The sequence below is a fragment of the Triturus cristatus genome, chromosome 9 (genome assembly GCF_964204655.1).
Source record: "Triturus cristatus chromosome 9, aTriCri1.1, whole genome shotgun sequence".
Classification (NCBI taxonomy): Eukaryota; Metazoa; Chordata; class Amphibia; order Caudata; family Salamandridae; genus Triturus; species Triturus cristatus.
The window spans coordinates 263,065,184-263,083,508 of record NC_140592.1 but is presented as its reverse complement, the minus strand read 5'-3'; the positions used below and the strand labels follow the sequence as shown (position 1 = coordinate 263,083,508).

Sequence of the window (18,325 nt, the reverse complement as noted above, 5' to 3'; positions counted from 1 at the left end):
GGACCCAGCCTTATGCAAATCAGTCTTGTCTCTGCTCCTCATGGGAACAGTCCAGGCCATACTGCCAGGCAAGGTCCTCCCTGGACCGGAAACAAGCATCCTGGAACCAGTTTTGGGGTATCACCCCCCATCAATCAGGCTAACTTGAATCCAGTGTCTCAGCGAGAAAGGGACCCACGTCTGGGCATCCTTCACCTATACGAGTCTAGGTGTATGTAGTCCTGAATCTTTAAAAGTGCCACCACATACAAATCCCATACCTATAGATTTGTCGTAAGAGAGTGCTATGTCTCACTGGGTGAGCTGGGAACCAGCCATACATAACCATAAGTGCTACCACAAATTTTCTTGATTTCCTCCCAGTTCTAGTCAAAAGTCAGCAAATATAACCACGTTCCGTCTTGAGCCAAGTGTGATCTTTGACGAAGACGAATGAATGTGTCCACCCATCAACAGAAATAACGGAAAGCCCTAAAGTGTAAGGCCTCCCCAAATTGTTTGGTTCTGACGAAGGCCGTAGACCCGTAAAGGCTATGCCAGGCCGAAAAATGTCGACCCAACCACTAGGGGTCGTGGATCAGTAACTCATCCACTTAATACCGTACTGCTTTTCAGTCTTATGCCTATCTTACTTGTCTTCCCTCAATAAATAGTCTCCCTCCTGGTGGAAGTTAAAATGTCACTTTGAGAACGGGACACCCAAGTGGCAGAACTAATGATGACACTATCCACCAAACCACACTAAGCAGAGATTATATACAGCGCAGACTGTGAAGGTGTGGTTGGGGGTCTCCGAAATATTATTCCTACTAGTACTTTTAATACATTAATGAGGGCAAAATGATTCTAATGACTACTCTCACAAGATTTACAAAAGACTCATAGAAAACTTATTATAATTATGTACTGAATTTACAAGTGTATTATGCAAATAATATCCCTAAATTCACAGGGCCAGGTGTTCAAGGTTTTGCATTACCCTTGCGCTAGGTAAGGGGTAACGAGGGGAAATAACTATTTCGCCTCAGTAATTCCTCTTTCTATGTGTGCTGTATTCTGCAGCACAGATAGAAGGAGAAAAATGCCTCTCTTGTGCAGGAAGGGCCACCTTCCCGCACAAAAACAATCCTGCTTACAACGCAGGCACCCTTGCACCATGGTGCAAGGACGCCTGCGTTGGTGCTCAGCAACACATTGTGGGCCAGCGCTTAGGAAATGCCAGGAATGTGCCGTATATTGTACGGCCCATTCATGCTCTTTCCCTATCACGAAGTGTAGCGCAACAAGGTGACTTTCTGCGCTGCATGATAATTTCATAAATGTCCCGCTTAGACTTGGGTGTGACCTTATAGACTTTAGGTCTAAACTTAGACTTCAGATCTAAGTTTACCTTTGTGAATGAATCAGACCCAACAATCGTAATATCTGTTCAGTTTCCCTTTTCACTAAATGTTTGTCAAAACTGCCCCCCCTTCGCTGGTCCATTTCAAATAAAACAGTCCACCTCAAATCTACTTCTATGTGAATTTTGTTTACAAATGGTCGACTAGGGAGATGTAGCCATGGATCCTAGATTAATGTTGTCCCATTGTTTTTCTAATTTTTTGATTGGTGCTGCCAATGTATAGTTTGTTGCCTGGGCATATAATGTGATCAATAACACTCTTTATATTTTAATTTGAATAATGTTACCTTGAACTTTGATGTTATTGTGTGTAAATTCAAATCCAGTGATGGTTAAGTTACAACATGAACAACTGCTAAACCTAAGATGTCCTGACAGTCATTGCTGATTTCACATAGAGGTAGCACCTCTTCTCTTGTCACTATTATTATGCAAATGGCCCTCACTATGCGGTCTCTGATATTCTTGTTTATTTTTGGCTAAAATGTTTCCTCCATTGGGCTTTCAAAAGTGTAGATGTGCCAATTTTTCTTTATTTTTTTGTTTCTTTTGTTTATAAATAGTTGGTGTAAATTGCAGAAGTAGGTAGACATACTAGGAGTCCTCGGATGCTGGTGTTTGGTTTTCTACAGGAATACTTAACATGACACAAACTAAGAACATTTTTTTAAATGTTTTTGAGAAGTTTCTTTTTAGGATATACACCTTCTCTAAGTATTTCAATGAGGTTATCAGATTGAGCAGAGTAGTTGTCTTTTATTGTGCAGTTTCTCCTTCTAAGTTAAGGGGTTCTGCCTATCGATTCCGCCTGAATTTTTTGCTTTTTGAACACCTAGTATGGGACTTTTTTACTGTGGGCAAGCTTCATAACCTGTGGCTCACCAAAAGTATACTTATGGTAAATGGACTGAGCTTGTTTACTGCCAGTGTCTGCCTTTTAAGATAAGGCTGCTCTGGTGTAGCAATGGTAGGAGGCACCTGGCTGGGTACACATACACATGTGCACACATGTATGCACATATGTGAGGGTTGTGCATGGAAGACTCCTGTTGTGCACAGCCCAGTAACTCTGCATAGGGTGCTTGGCGCAGAAGGGACTCTGCAGGATGGAGTAATTACCTGGGGTCGGCCTTCTAATGTTGGTATACACACATAGGTAAGGTCAGTGTGGTTTACTGTCTTATCTGCAGTGACACTCCATTATCCACTTGTGGGTGAGGCTACCTTAGAGTGCAGCTCCACTTCCCCATGGTATATAGACACCTGTTGCAGGGATTCTGCTCATGCACAGAACTATGCACAGGAAACCAGGACCTCAGTGAATTGCGGTGTACTAAAAACTCACCTCAGTACCCAGAACCCCTATCCGACCAGCATCAGTGTCTTATTCGCTCTTCATACCATATAGAAGCTACCAATGATTAGACAACCCAGAACATGTGACTTTAGAGTACTCGCAGGAATGGTGGGAATCAGAAATACCTGTTCGTTATTATTCAAATATCAGTCCACAACAAGAGTAATCAGGGACACAGTAAAGTTTAAAACGTTTATTTTATAAACTACGTGTCCTAAGATGCAGTACTTTGGCTAACATAAGCAGACAAATGATTAAAATTAAAACCATCAGCATTGTTACAATACCATAAAAAATGAAGGGAGAAATCATATTACAAATGATAGTGGAATACAACCATTCTCCCTTCGCTAGTAAGCTAGTATTATTAGACTAATAGAAGGTCTCTAGGTTTGAATGGGGAACGCCATACCGTAAAGATCAGCTTAGGTGAATCACATCACAGGATCAGCTTTGCTCTGCGCCTGGAAAAGTTCTTCTCCAGAATGTGTGTCTAATGCATGCAAACTGCAATATTAAAGGCTTGCGACTTGCAGATAGTTGCAGCTGTATGCGTGTTATGGCTAGAGCGTGGGCCGATCAACCTGAACTCAAAAGCATACATTGTTTGTTGGCTCAGACTGTTTCTGCACACAACGTTCAGACCAATGTAGCAGTGCGCGTCTAGGGATGTGAACAACAGACAGTTCTCATGTGAAGAAAAGGCAAGCAAGCAGTTTTCAAATAATATCTATTTGTAGTGTCGTGTGCAAAAGTGGCAAGATGGCGTTTCTATCATCTAAGACGCTTATGCTAACATAGCAATGTGTGCATCTAAAACTCCGCCTCCACTACACCCTCCCTTGATCGGACCACGAACAAATAGGGATACAATTGAGGAACGCAGAGTTCAAGTTCGACAGAACGGAACCAAGTGCATGTATTGTAAATCCATAAAAAGGGGAGTGAAAGTTCGAGAGGAAAAGAAAAAAAGAAATAAAAAATAAAAATAAAAAGCGTAAAAAATGAAAGGAAAAACAGAAAACGTGAACTACGTAAATGTCGTGAAGGCTCAGCGAGCCTAAATGTCGAATAAAAAAAAAAAAGGGTGTGGAGTTCGTACAAGGAAAGCTGGACGACATCCACGTTAATCCATCAACGTGTATGCACAGTAAGTTGCGACAGCTTCCAAGAGGAAGTCATTAGAATGTTCTGCAAAAGTTTCCGCCATCCAGTCTAACAAGGTAAACGAACATACATGTTCCTCGACAACTGGGGCCTCTAGCACAATCAGAGGACAACTGGCGTGTTCTTCAAGATAACTTCTTGCCAAGAAGTCATACGTTGCCGTACCGATGTCCCAATTCCCTAGGACTCCATGTGCCGCTCCACAGGCTATAATCCTGATACCAGAACAGTCCAACTCATGAGCCACTAAGGGACTCATCAGTCGATCATAATCTGGGGCAGGAGACACCGAGTTTGACAAGCACAAATCCAGAGCCCATTCGAAAGGACAATCTAGGCAATGAAAGACAGGTTGCACGCAAGTAAAGTAGGAAAACCGGAAGGACAATCCATAGGCTATACTCAAGGTGGCCAGTGGTAATGTTCCATAATATTCAAGCATCCGGTTACGAAGATGGAGCATCCGGGACAGGCTGTCGTGTGACACAAATTGTGCAGCCATTGCGCAGTAAGCAGACCAACAACAGCACACCAGCCGTGAGGGCGAGAATCAATGGGAGCCCGCCAAAGACGCTGGAAAAAATAGAATGAAAAAATGCCGGTATTTCACACCAAAAATAGTTTGGAAGGAGGTCACGAGGCCGGAGCACACAATTTTGAAAAAATGCACCAAGCCATTTGTTGACGAGGCATTAAATATAGTTTGAATCAGGGCACCGAAATGAAGTGGGAGATCAGTATTTAAAAGCGCATGCACCTCGGGTGTTCGCTACGTGAAGGACAAATGTTTCATGGGATGAAGTCAGAGCGACTTCTTTTTGAGACAATAGAGCCCTTATTTTGCTCATCTTGTTGAACTCTGCTTTCAAGGTTGGAATGGAAGGCCAGATGGATACATCCAGCCGCCCAAGCGGGGGTGGGAAAAGGGCATTTTTACAGCAGACTACCCTCTGTGATACAGTCACAATGTAGGGAATCCCCACTAGCATCCCGCAGCAAGCCTCGTTATTTAAAAGCAAATAACTACCGTTAGCTAACAACGTGAAAGAGGGTGTAATAGCTGGCACTGGAATTCCTTTCAGGACGCATGCTAAATTTGGTGCTTGAACATTGCATGTGCCATGCAATTGGATGTGCCTACAGACTACTGAGTGATCAGGTGTGAATGTGCATTCCTCACCTTTCAAATAAACTTCTTTACCTTCTCTCATGCACCTGTATGTAAATGGGAGTGACCAAACCTCATACAGGAAAGCCGTACCCAACGGTTCATATCTGCCTAGGGCATAATGCTTCATGCACAAACTGAACTTAAACAAAGGAAATGGTAATGTGATTAACCCGTGGATAAGCCACACAGCGGAGTTAAATTCGGCCACAGAGAAAGGCAAAGGTTCTAACTTTTCAATATGCAGTAATGAGATGTTGCATCTTTCATGGACATGAATTGTTGTTTCGCAGACAGATTAAAAGGAAGGAATAAAGACGATGTGTTCATGTAATCCCAGGGGACTTTCCCAGCCTTCAATGTTTGCAAAGTCCATGCAAACTGCATAATGGAACGCAATTGATTTTGACCATGATATAAAACAGACATATCATCCTGCACAATATCAACAACAGATGAAACAATATTATCTAACGTGTAAATTCTGGAAGAAAGGGTGTTAATGCTATTATCGATAACAGCTAGTACTTTTTCCAAATTGGCTTGATCAATGGCTCTCAATCTGGAAGCAGCTTCAATTTGCGATAATTTCCAAACTTTGTTATAAACAGCATACACCCATCTTTTGGACCTACCACCAATAGGACCCTTTACAAAATCGTTCAAATCTATTTTGTAATGTAACTTTGATAAATGATGCTTAACCGAAGCCAATGTTGCAGCCAAGATTGGCATAACTTCCCCACAGAGTAGGTAGTAACAGAATGGGAAGATTCAAAGCGGGGGTCCACTCGAACCTGCGTATACCCAGGTTGCAGACCCAAAAAATCGATGTTGACAGGAATCTGAGCTCGTCTGCCATGTTAACCATCCTTCCGGATTTAATTTGGAAATATTGAAGGATGTATTAGTAATGTATGACTGTAACGCATCATGGGACAGATCTGTATGATTATCCCAATTATGATAAGCACCCAGATCAGGAATAGAGGGGGAATTCAGCTTTTTAGAAGTAGCCAATCCAAAGCAGGTGGTTTGAAAAATAGTAGAATTCAAAAATAACATATGGTTTGGTTTGAGGCAGGCACGATGCAGAGCTTCTGTCCCTCATACCTGCCATGTCTTAGAACCCCAAACAGATTTAAGATCAATAGTAGCTTTCCACAAATCATAACCCCGACAGCCAATTCATCGATAAAAGATTTGGAATACAACAATTTAGTGTGTGTCAGCCTAACCTTCGAGGCAGACTCTGCTGCCACTTTAAAACAAAAGGCGGCAGGTGTTGAAACACTGAAATCAGTAAAATATGCAAATTTGTTCACCAATGTGTTGGAGCTGCCTTGCATTGGCGTCGGACAATGTTCCCATTGCGTATAATTTACAAAATTTCGAAATGTATTGGCTTTATGTAGTAAATGATTGCCATAATGTTGATAGCAAAACAGTTCCCCATAATTAGCAGTGTCTAAATACAAATCTTCAGCATCAAAGGCAGCATAATATTTTAAATCAGAAAACAGTGCCTCTATGGCCTGAACGTCCCAATCATCAGAGCGGATGTTTTGTTTCACAAATTCACCCATAGAAACACGAAAAACATTAGGAACATTAATAACCTCTGTGGGTCCATGAATTTGAAATTTAACAGCATCCCACACAATCCCATCCAACACAGGCCAGGCAGTAATATTCACAAAAGTCTGGTCCCTCTTCATGATGTGTGATGAGGAGTGGGGGGCCAAAGTTCCATCAATTAATCTAATTGTAGATCTTTTGTTGAGATAGTGTCCATTTACAAGACGAAAAAATACCACCACGAATCCAATGGACATAAACAAAAAAATACATATGAGCACCAGCCAAATGTAAGTCCAAGGGGGAATTAAAAAATGTCTTTTAAACCAAACAGCAAAAATAGAAACTTTTGATGGAGCACTGGAAGTCATAGAGTTAGTGTCAAATGAGAAACGTGACTGGTTAACTGCAGTTGATTGTAAAACAGGCAATGATACATCTGAGGGATAAGCATACTCAGTATCTTCAGGTGGACCACCAGCCGGTGGTGGCAACAAAGGATTAGTAACTGTATGCATTTCAATGGCAATATCAGGCATGGTGGTAGAAGCCGGAGCCAAAACAGAATTTCTCAGCATCGCAGGGCAAGAGACCGCTGGAGTCATACTAAGAAGAATCGGCCACTCGCTGTAGTTTGACATTGTCAATGGAGATGTACCTGTTATCCTTGCGACCAGGAAGTGGAGGTAAAATGACTGTCCTTGTACCCTGCATGTCAAGCACTGGAACCGGTGCACGACTACCGGAATCTGAAGCGCAGCATCAGGTGTGGAGGGCAAGTGTTCCTTCGCAAGACTGTCTCTGGTCTCTTGTAGAGTCTGTAATACAGCACAGTGATCATCTACGTCAAAGGGTGCGGCTGACGCCGCCATATCTAGACCATCAAGGTCCGTGACAAACATTTTTATGCCAAAGAGCATCTCGTATGGGGTCCGCCCACCCAGAGACCTTCTAGGGAGATTATTAAGTGCACTCTGTACGTTATACAGATGGGCTAACCAATTCCTGCCAGTGCCTAAAACCCTAGCTGTCAGGGATTGCTTTAAGTCACGGTTCATTCACTCCACCACACTATTACCCTCAGGCTGGTATGGAGACGAATATTTGACTTGGACCCCCAAAGATCTCATGGCTTCTTTGTACGCCTTAGAGGCGAACGCAGGACCTTGGTCAGAATGGAGGGTACCACATGCGAAAATTCCCACAAAGACACGCAAATCCCCAATGACAGTCCGAGCATCAGCACTCCTTTGTGGCCATACCCAAAGAAAATGTGTGCACGAATCTACTGCAACTAAGATGTACTTATACGCAGTATCAGAGGAGAAAGGACCGCAGTGATCTAGATAAACACACCCAAGTGGTTTATTAGATTTATACAACTGAGTTTGTGGTGGACGCGCAGCAGTCGAAGGTTCAATCTGCTGGCAAATGTCACAATCAAGAACATAAGTACGAGCCTGTTTAAATAACCCGCGCCACCAATAACGTTGTTGTAAGAGAGTAACAGTCGCTGAAATGCCGGCATGGGCAGAGGCCATACCTTCGTGAGCCGCTGTTATCAAGGAAGGTCTGCAGTCCGCATTGGGAATCAATCTGTCACCAACGTTGTTAATTCTCACATAGGGGACCTTATCAGGACTTAAATGATAAGAGTACCGAGAAGGGAAACCTCTCGGGTAATAACTTCCCTTCTCTGTTGCAGCAATAGCTGCCAAGATGTCATCATTGATCTTACTTCTGGATCTAGTAACTGCTGCCACTAGATATGTTGCCACTGCTGTTTTCGCTGCTTCATCAGCTAAGCAGTTGCCAGCAGCTTGAACACCAACTCCCTGGTGACCAAGAGTGTGAATTACATTCATGAGTGGCAGATGCTGTTTAAGTTCTGCCACCCAAACCATTTTATGCTTGATTGTGCTACCTTTGGAATCGTGATATTCATTCTGAGACCAAAAGAATAAATTGTCGTTAAAAGACTGAACACAGTAAAACGAGTCGCTCACTATAAGGGTAGTAACCCGAGGATCAGCAAACTCCAGTGCAAGCACCAGAGCACGGAGCTCTGCCAACTGTGTGGTACAATCACCCAATGACTGCGTATGCACGACATCAGACTTGAATTCTCCATTCACGAAAGTACCCGCTACAATTGCGCAGGCCGCTGAATAGGCATGCTTCGATTCCGTCGCCGGTTGCGCCGAACCGTCAGTATAAATAACACAATGGTAATCTTCAAGCGGGCGCAAAGACAGAGGAGCTGGATGAACAAATTCATACTGTAAGTACTCCTGAGTCTGCAATGAGGCATCAAAGATATAGGTGACATCAGGCGATGTCAAAGAAGTGGCCCATTGTATCCAACGTGGATGCAAAGCTTTAGAATTGGGTACACTGGCTTTCGTCACTGCCTCTAGAGCAGGATATGGTGTAACTATCAACATGCGTTTCCCTTGCGACAGCGCTCGTTCTTTAAGAATCGCCATCTGCACTGCAGTCGAAACTTTTTCAACCGTGGAAAAGCGCAGTTCAGCCCAAGTGTACATGTGTGACTTGTAGGCAATGGGGACTGTGTCGCCCTCATTGAACGTTAAGTACGTGAAACCCACTGCGCCAGGCACAATTCTTATCACCAGGTTAGTGTGGTTATCACGTGTCAGTAAGTATTTCGAGCAAGAAGATCAGCCTGCAAAGATTGCAAGATAGCCGAATGCTCTGACAGCCAGCTCGATTTGGGAAAAGTAGGTTGTACCAAGGCATATAGCGGCTTGATACGCTGGGCATAATCGGGAATGTAAGTACACCCGAAATTCAGGAAACCCAGCAAAGACTGTAATTTCTTCAGCGTTGTCGGAGTACGCAAGCATGCGCACTTCTCCAAGAAGTGAGGGGCAAATCCTCGACCTTCATTGTTGAGCTCGTAACCCAAAAACAACACTGTATACTCTGCAATGTGAGACTTCGCAAAGTTGAATTTGTAACCGAAGTCTGCAAACATAACAATGATGCGATTAACACGACAGATGCGGCCATAACTCGTCGTCTGTGAGATAGATATCATCAACATACGAGTACGCATCAGGGTCAATGCTCTCTAACAGAGAGACAACACGTGCGGCAAAGACGCCAGGGCTGTTTTTATAGCCCATGGCTAATCTCTTAAACTGTTTTTGTTTGCCGCCAGAAGTAAACGCTGTCCACTGACTACTAATAGAGGACAGGTTATGGCTGTAAAAGCCATTGGATATGTCAAGTGTGGTCTTAAACCTTTTTCTCACGAGACTATCAACGAGGGGAGAACTGTGGGTATTCTGTACAGCACAAGTCTGACAATGAGAGTTCAAATGCCGGTAATCCAAAGCAAAAACCAAAGGAAATGATGGACGGAGTGTTGAACATTGCAAGCACTCACCCCCAGTCAACTGATCTGGGTTTAATCCATCACCGTTCTTTAGCCCACTCTGCCACCCCAGTTCAGACATGGCCATATGCAAATCAGTCTGACCCTGTGCCTCATGGGAACAGTCCAGCCCGAACTGCCAAGCCATGTCTTCCCTGGACCGGAAACAAGCTTCCTAGACCGGTTTCTGGCATTTCAGCCGTCTTCAGCCAGGCTTGCTTGAATCCAGTGGCAAAGTGAGCAAGCGACTCACGTCTGAGCATACCCTGCCAACTTATGACGAACAAAGCAAAAGCCAAAGGAAATGATGGACGGAGTGTTGAACATTGCAAGCACTCACCCCCAGTCAACTGATCTGGGTTTAATCCATCACCGTTCTTTAGCCCACTCTGCCACCCCAGTTCAGACATGGCCATATGCAAATCAGTCTGACCCTGTGCCTCATGGGAACAGTCCAGCCCGAACTGCCAAGCCATGTCTTCCCTGGACCGGAAACAAGCTTCCTAGTCCGGTTTCCAGCATTTTCAGTCCAGGGAAGGCATGGCTTGGCAGTTCGGGCTGGACTGTACCCATGAGGCACAGGGTCAGACTGATTTGCATATGGCCATGTCTGAACTGGGGTGGCAGAGTGGGCTAAAGAACGGTGATGGATCAAACCCAGATCTGTTGACTGGGTGTGAGTGTTTGATTGGTTCTGATGCTCCGTCCATCACCACCCCCTTTTTGTACCGCTTTGTTCGCCATAAGTTGGCAGGTATGCTCAGACGTGAGTCCCTTGCTCACTTTGCCACTGGATTCAAGCAAGCCTGGCTGAAGACGGCTGAAATGCCAGAAACCGGTCCTAGGAAGCTTGTTTCCGGTCCAGGGAAGGCATGGCTTGGCAGTTCGGGCTGGACTGTACCCATGAGGCACAGGGTCAGACTGATTTGCATATGGCCATGTCTGAACTGGGGTGGCAGAGTGGGCTAAAGAACGGTGATGGATCAAACCCAGATCTGTTGACTGGGTGTGAGTGTTTGATTGGTTCTGATGCTCCGTCCATCACCACCCCCTTTTGTACCGCTTTAATCCAAAACTAGGCGGTACGACCCATCAGGTTTAGTTACAGTGAATAAAGGATTATTCTTTGGTGACACACATGTTTCAATAACACCCTGATATTCCAATTGCTCAAGGATTTCCGCGACGTGAGATCTAGCTTCGCGGCGCATGGGATATTCGGGCTGTGGCTGGGGCATAGACCGTAAAGGAATCACATGGCTTTGCGACAATTTATCCCACCCAACCTAAAGTAAGGTACAAAGCCGGGCAAGCACCTGAGCCCACTCTTCGGCAAACCTTTGAGCATGCTCCTTTGGCACTGTGTGCGCAAAGGATGGGAGGATCACCTCCTCCCCTCTAGGAGCCTCCAAAATGAAAGCCGGGGGCCAGTCCGCCTCTGCGAAGAGAATATCATAGGAAGAGGTCAGATTATCCCCAAAAATCCCTTGTATTGTACGTTGTATGTCACCTTCAATTAAGAGGACTATGTCATATAGTCTGTCAGGTGGAGCCACTCTAGTATCAGCAGTTTCTACAGTTATGAACGTATCAGTTGCTGTCACCTCCAGATATGGACGCAGTGCTTGCCGCACTACTGTAACCTCCGCTGCACTGTCGAGCAGCGTTGGTGCCCGTGTCTGGTTCCGAAGCTGCGTTCTCACTATCTGTGGCATACCTCGCTGTTAGCGCAGCAAATTTCTTCTTCTGAAACGGGGGACGTTGACGTGCAATCTCGTCCTGCTTGCCTTTACCGTCAGGCTGACGGGGTTGCTCACGTCCTTGTTGGGCACCCCGACTCTTGCCACATTCTCCGCCACCGGACTGTGAGGCCGATGTTTCCTGGAAATCTATCAGGTGACCTAATACTAGTGCGATCGCGCAAATCATATGTGCGTTCACCAGTCGCCTGTACCGGTGACGCAGGACGAGACCCCTGTTTCTGTTGCTACTTTCCCTGTTTCTTTGTTCTCCAATTTTGTTTAGGAAAAGTTGGAGGATCATCTTTAACAGACGAACTCACCTTAGTTTGCTGTTGTATGTCTGGAATGACAATAGTAGGCTTAATCCCTAAACTACTGCGGCCAATAGTTCTATAAGCCTCTGCAATAATTGTAGGCAACTCTCGGAGCTTATCGAGTTTGTCAACGAGGGATAAACCATTAGCCACTTGAAAGTGTACCGCATCTCCCTTGAGGTTTCCAAGGATGAGAGTGGCAACTACGTCGAACAAACCGACAAGCCGCATTCCCAACTCGACCGCCGCCACCGTACCGTGTTGATCTTGAACACGCTTGATGACGGAGGGAAGCACGGCCATAGATGGGGTGCCGAAGCACTTTGAGTAGACCACTGCAAAAACTTTACCCCAGTTGTCACAATCGGACACCTCTGGGACTAAGTCTTTCTGCAAACTAATGGTGAGGATCCTGTGTTTCTCCACAGGAGTAGAGTGCGGAAATACTGCCTCCAGCTGGTCAAATTTCTCAGCAAGCCAATAAGGTAAATCGTCCTTATTCTGGGGGCACTTGCCCATTACCGAATTAACCATGACGGGACTAATGACAATCTCGGCTGGGCCACCTGGCTGTCCCGCAACAACAGGTGCCCCCACCTGCACGTTGCGTGAAACGTATTGCACTAAAGCCCTATATACTGTAATCAGGGCTGTATGGAGGACACGTAACTCATCCACCGTAGCCGTCAAATAACGAGGATGAGGTGTAAATCCGTCCAGTACCGGCCAAGTGGCCCCTGGAATTGACAAAGGGCCCATTCGAACCCGTGTAACCGTATGGGGAAGGGCGCCATTAAACCAAATGCGATGCTGTCAGGCTGAAATAGGAATCTCCTGCGTCCTATATGGCGTATAATTTGCTGGGATCCGCGTGGGAGTATAGGAGTGAAACGTATTATCATCCGCATTCACTGCCGGCATAGTCACCCAAGAGTAAAACAACTCGTAGGGATATGATGCACCACCACAAAAATAACAGCCATCCCATCGTCCGGCACCCCAAACTGCGTCAAATGACGCTGCAGAGGTGTTCGGCTATGCGCTGCAATATCGACCACCATAAGGACACAGAGAAGAACAACAATTTAGATTTATAGTAGCACAAGGGTTCAAAAACATAAAAACCTTTTTAATTGACAAGCTTGATTGAACCTATTGCACCAATAGGTAGGTTAAAACCGTCACTCCCGCTATCCGGAAACAAGAGTGAGGGCGCCGTGGACCAATATAAGCACTGCTAAGGTGTCTCAAATCAGAAGACCAAACGTTAGGTGCGCCATGTTGCAGGGATTCTGCTCATGCACAGAACTATGCGCAGGAAACCAGGACCTCAGCGAATTGCGGTGTACCAAAATCTCACCTCAGTACCCAGAACCCCTGTCCGACCAGCATCAGTGTCTCATTTGCTCCTCATACCATATAGAAGCTACCAATGATTAGACAGCCCAGAACATGTGACTTTAGAGTACTCTCAGGAATGGTGGGAATCAGAAATACCTGTTCGTTATTATTCTCATATCAGTCAACAACAAGAGTAATCAGGGACACAGTAAAGTTTAAAAGGTTTATTTTATAAACTACGTGTCCTAAGATGCAGTACTTTGGCTAACATAAGCAGACAAATGATTAAAATTAAAACCATCAGCATTGTTACAATACCATAAAAAATAAAGGGAGAAATCTTATCACAAATGATAGTGGAATACAACCACCCTCCCTTCGCTAGTAAGCTAGTATTATTAGACTAATAGAAGGTCTCTAGGTTTGAATGGGGAACCCCATACCGTAAAGATCAGCTTAGGTGAATCACATCACAGGATCAGCTTTGCTCTGCGCCTGGAAAAGTTCTTCTCCAGAATGTGTGTCTAATGCATGCAAACTGCAATATTAAAGGCTTGTGACTTTCAGATGTTTGCAGCTGTATGCGTGTTATGGCTAGAGCATGGGCCGATCAACCTGAACTCAAAAGCATACATTGTTTGTTGGCTCAGACTGTTTCTGCACACAATGTTCAAACCAAGGTCGCAGTGTGCGTCTAGGGATGTGAACAACAGACAGTTCTCATGTGAAGAAAAGGCAAGCAAGCAGTTTTCAAATAATAACATCTATCTGTAGTGTCGTGTGCAAAAGCAGCAAAAGTGGCAAGATGGCGTTTCTATCATCTAAGATGCTAATGCTAACATAGCAATGTGTGCATCTAAAACTCCGCCTCCACTACACACCAGAGTCGTTCCAATTTACAGCATAACCAGTGAGAAAAGATAAATTCTGTAAAGTCTAAAGAGGTATCTGGATCACCCACGAATGTCATATTTCTATGGCTGAGCTTAGGATCAGAGCCCAGGCTTTTTGTCATCCTGCTGGGCCAGATTCATTACTTTTCTCTCCAGCTAAAGGAACTAAGGCATCCCCTCACAAAGGGAGCAATTGCTAGTGCTTTAGTCAGCTCCTGAGAAGGACAAGGGTGCGTGGGACTGCTCTACATCAATCAGCCAGTTGTCACCCTGTGCCAGGAAGAGAGCCTGCCCAAGCCCACTAAACAAAGGAGAGAGACCAGACCTCTGGAGCCAACCCAGGAGGGGGGTTCCTTTGAAGTTTTGCTGGGGATGACCCTTGCAGTGATATCAGCATGGGGTGGAGCTGAGAGGTGATGTGACATCTCAGGATATGCCAGAGGTGCATCCCTGCTGGGTACTCACCCCCCAACTTAAAAGAACCTATGCCTTGGATAGAACTCCCTTGGGTGTGCTTTTCTGCTAGGCACTTGAACTGAAGGCAGCCCCCAAGGACATTTGGAAGGAGGAAACCCTGACTGCCATGTGGACTAAGAGCTCTGCCACCAATTGACCCCAGGGGCAGTGGGGCACTCCCTAGGACCAGGAAAGATGGTCATCTGACACCCCTGAGAACCAGTTGAAGGAAATACTAGGATCTGCTCAAGGAAGGAGAGAAGCCCAGAGGCAAAATAAAGAGAAAGGCTGACTGTCAGACCTGGCATCCTTGGTGTGGTTTCCCCTGACCTTTTGCCTTCTGGCCTCTTGTTTTGCTGACTGTATTTTTGCTGGCTTTAGGATTCTGGGTATTACCTCTTTTAACCAGTGCTAAAGTGCACATACCCTGTACTCAAACCTTGGTAACATTGGCCTACCCACAAGTGGCATATTTAATTTCCTTATAAGTCCTTGGTAGAGTGCACTATATGTGCCCAGGGCCTGTAAATTAAATGCTATTAGTTAGCCTGCAGCACTGATTGTGCCACCCACTCAGTAGCCCTTTACACATGGCTCAGGCCTGCCACTGCAGAGCCTATGTTTGCAGTTTTAAACTGCCATTTCGACCTGGCAAGTTATCCTACTATCCAGGCCCAAATCTTGCATTTTGTTACATATAAGTCACCACTAAGGTAGGCAGCCGTAATGGCAGTGTGCAGTGTATTTAAAAAGTAGGACATGCACTTTTGACTTTTTGAGTTTTACATGTCCTGTAGTAGTGAACAACTGCAAAATTAGTTTTTCACTACTGCAAGGCCTATCCCTCCTAAACATTGGGATTGCCTTAAAGCATATTCTAAGTGAAATTTCCAAATGGGAAAAGATAACAATTTGGAGTATGGTGTCCAGGACTCACAATTTAAAATCCCATCTGATGTGGAAATCAGATTTTTAATTGTCAGTCTGAAAATGCCACTTTTAAAATGCAAAATGTTGGCATTTTCTTACTTTAACCATTCTTGTCCTCTGAATACACGTCTGGTATTGGTGACAGCTGGGCTTTGTGCATTCCCTCTAGACAGTCACACAAAGGGAGCTGGGGACATTTGCATCCTGATGGAATATCACCAGACTGATGGGCCTTCCTGAAGTAGACTGGGAGGGAGGAGCTGACACTTGCACCTGAATAGGGCTGTGCCTCTCCGCACACAAAAAGCTGCATACCCCACTGTAGTGTTTGGAGTCAGGGCAGGAAAGGCGGGGACCTTGTGATCTTCAAAGGCATCTTTGGTACCCATTCCCCACTTCAATGGCACTTTGGTTGTAAGAAGTTTATCCCAGACTCCACCAAATCAGAACTTTGCTGGAGCCAACGACATTCTGCCTAGAAGAAGAGCGGCTGTGCTTTAGGAGGGACTACCACTTTGCTACCTGTATTGGTGTGTTGGCCTGCTGTCTTCTGATTGCTGTGCTGTAGGAGGGACTGCCACCTTCTCTGCTGTGTTGGCCTTCTCCCTGCTGTTTCTTGCCTGGTAGTGAGAGGGACTGGACCTGTTCTCTACATCTTTGAACCCAAGTTTCTCCTAGGGCTCGCTGGCTTGCCTCCTGTTTTCTGAAGTCTCGGGGACACAAAGACTTCTTGCAGCTCTGCCAGTGCTGCTGGACTATGCCATCTGCAAGTCCTATTCCTGCCTGTGGTGCCCTCTCCAGTCTTGTGGGTTCAAAAATTGACGCAGTGACCCATTGCACCAATTGGAACCGATGCAGTGTCCTCCGACGCCGATGCAGTGTTGATTCGACGATGATGCAGGTTCCAACTGCACGGCCTGATGACAACACAACGCCAATACTGACACCGTCTGTGAGGCTCAATGACAATGCAGCACCGATCCTTTCATACTGTCTGCGAGGCTTGACTTTGATGCATTGACCTGACTGCGTGGAAAAGACCATTGCATCATACTCTATTGTCGACGCTTTGCTCCATTTCTTCATCAGCGGACCATGCATGGGTTCAGTAGCCGGCCTGCCCTCCATTGTAACTTTTTGGCCACATAAGGTATCCACGCCAAATGTGCGTTCTTTTTTTCCCAACATCATGGGGATTATAAAGGTACCCAGGGTTTGTGGATTACCCTGGAGGGGACCCAGAAATTAGCCAAAATACAGGTACATTTTGTTTTTTTGGGGAAAAATTGTAAAAAAGAGCTACATATGAAAGCGTCTGTTTTTTCCCCTGCAAATGGTATCAAAAAAGGGGTTGTGGTGCTGAAATCACCATCTTCCCAGCTTTCAGGGACAAGCAGACTTTGTCATAAAACAAAACTTTTTACACAGTTTTGGTATTTTTCTGGGACATAGCGTATTTTTGCTATTTTTTGTGCTTTCAACCTCCTTCCAGGTAATGGTAGAAATGGTTATGAAAGCAATAATGGATCCTGGAAAGCTATACATATTAGAAAGGTAGACACAATTCTGAATTCAGCAAGGGGTCATTTGTGTAGATCCTTCAAGGTTTCTTTATTGAAACTAACAGTTAAATATAGGAAAAATTGAAAATGAGTTGAAAAAAACAGCTATTTGTGTCAACGTTTTCACCTGTAACTTCCAGCAACCTACTGTTACATCCGCTGGACCTTTCTGGTTGTGGCGATATATAGGAATTGTAGGTTCACCAAGAACCCAACGAACCCAGAGCCAATAAATGAGCAGCGTCTTGCAATGATTTTTTATTATGTACCAGGTATATAGAAATTGTTTTGGGAAAATGTATACCTGTAACTTCTAATTATTACAGCTGTTTGAAAGCAATATACTGTTACAGCCGTATGAAAGAAACCTATTTATTTCTGAAATGGGAACAAAATATAGAGTTTAGAAACAGTAGATATTTGCACATTTCCGAAATTGGGAGTATCCATACTAGCATGAGAATTATAGGTAATTTTTCACAATTACTTATTTTTTTACACATTGTCTTTCATTTGGAAGGCAGAAATGCATCAGAAGTCAATAGGTTATAACAGTTGCTCTACAATTCTGTGTTACCCTAAGTCTCCTGATAAAAATGGTCCCTCACTTGTGTGGGTGGGTCAAGTTCCCGCGACAGGCAAGGGCCCAAAACCTATTGAGGCGACATCAAAATAACCTATCGCAAACCAACCTGGTTTTGCAAGGGGTCCCATTTGTTTTTGGCCTGGGGCTCGGCGGCCATCTAGGGAAACCTACCAAACCTACACATTTCTGAAAACTAGATACCCTGGGGAGTCCAGCAAGGTATGGCTAGCATGGGTCTCCCAACATTCTCCTACCCAGAATCCCCTGCAAACCTCAAATTTAGCAGTCCACGCACACCACCAGCCGAGTGCCAGTCCACACACACCGCCAGCCAAACACCAGTCCAGGCACACCGCTAGCCAAGCGCCAGTCCAGGCACACCGCCAGCCAAGCGCCAGTCCAGGCACACCGCCAGCCAAGCACCAG

At 45.0% G+C, this 18,325-nt stretch overlaps 1 protein-coding gene across 1 annotated transcript in view; it reads left to right on the top strand.

The window, feature by feature from the left end:
* The window catches only part of LOC146797710 (plasma membrane calcium-transporting ATPase 2-like), a 2,176,758-nt gene that overhangs the window by 165,750 nt on the left and 1,992,683 nt on the right, over positions 1–18,325 (top strand). The window lies entirely within an intron of this gene.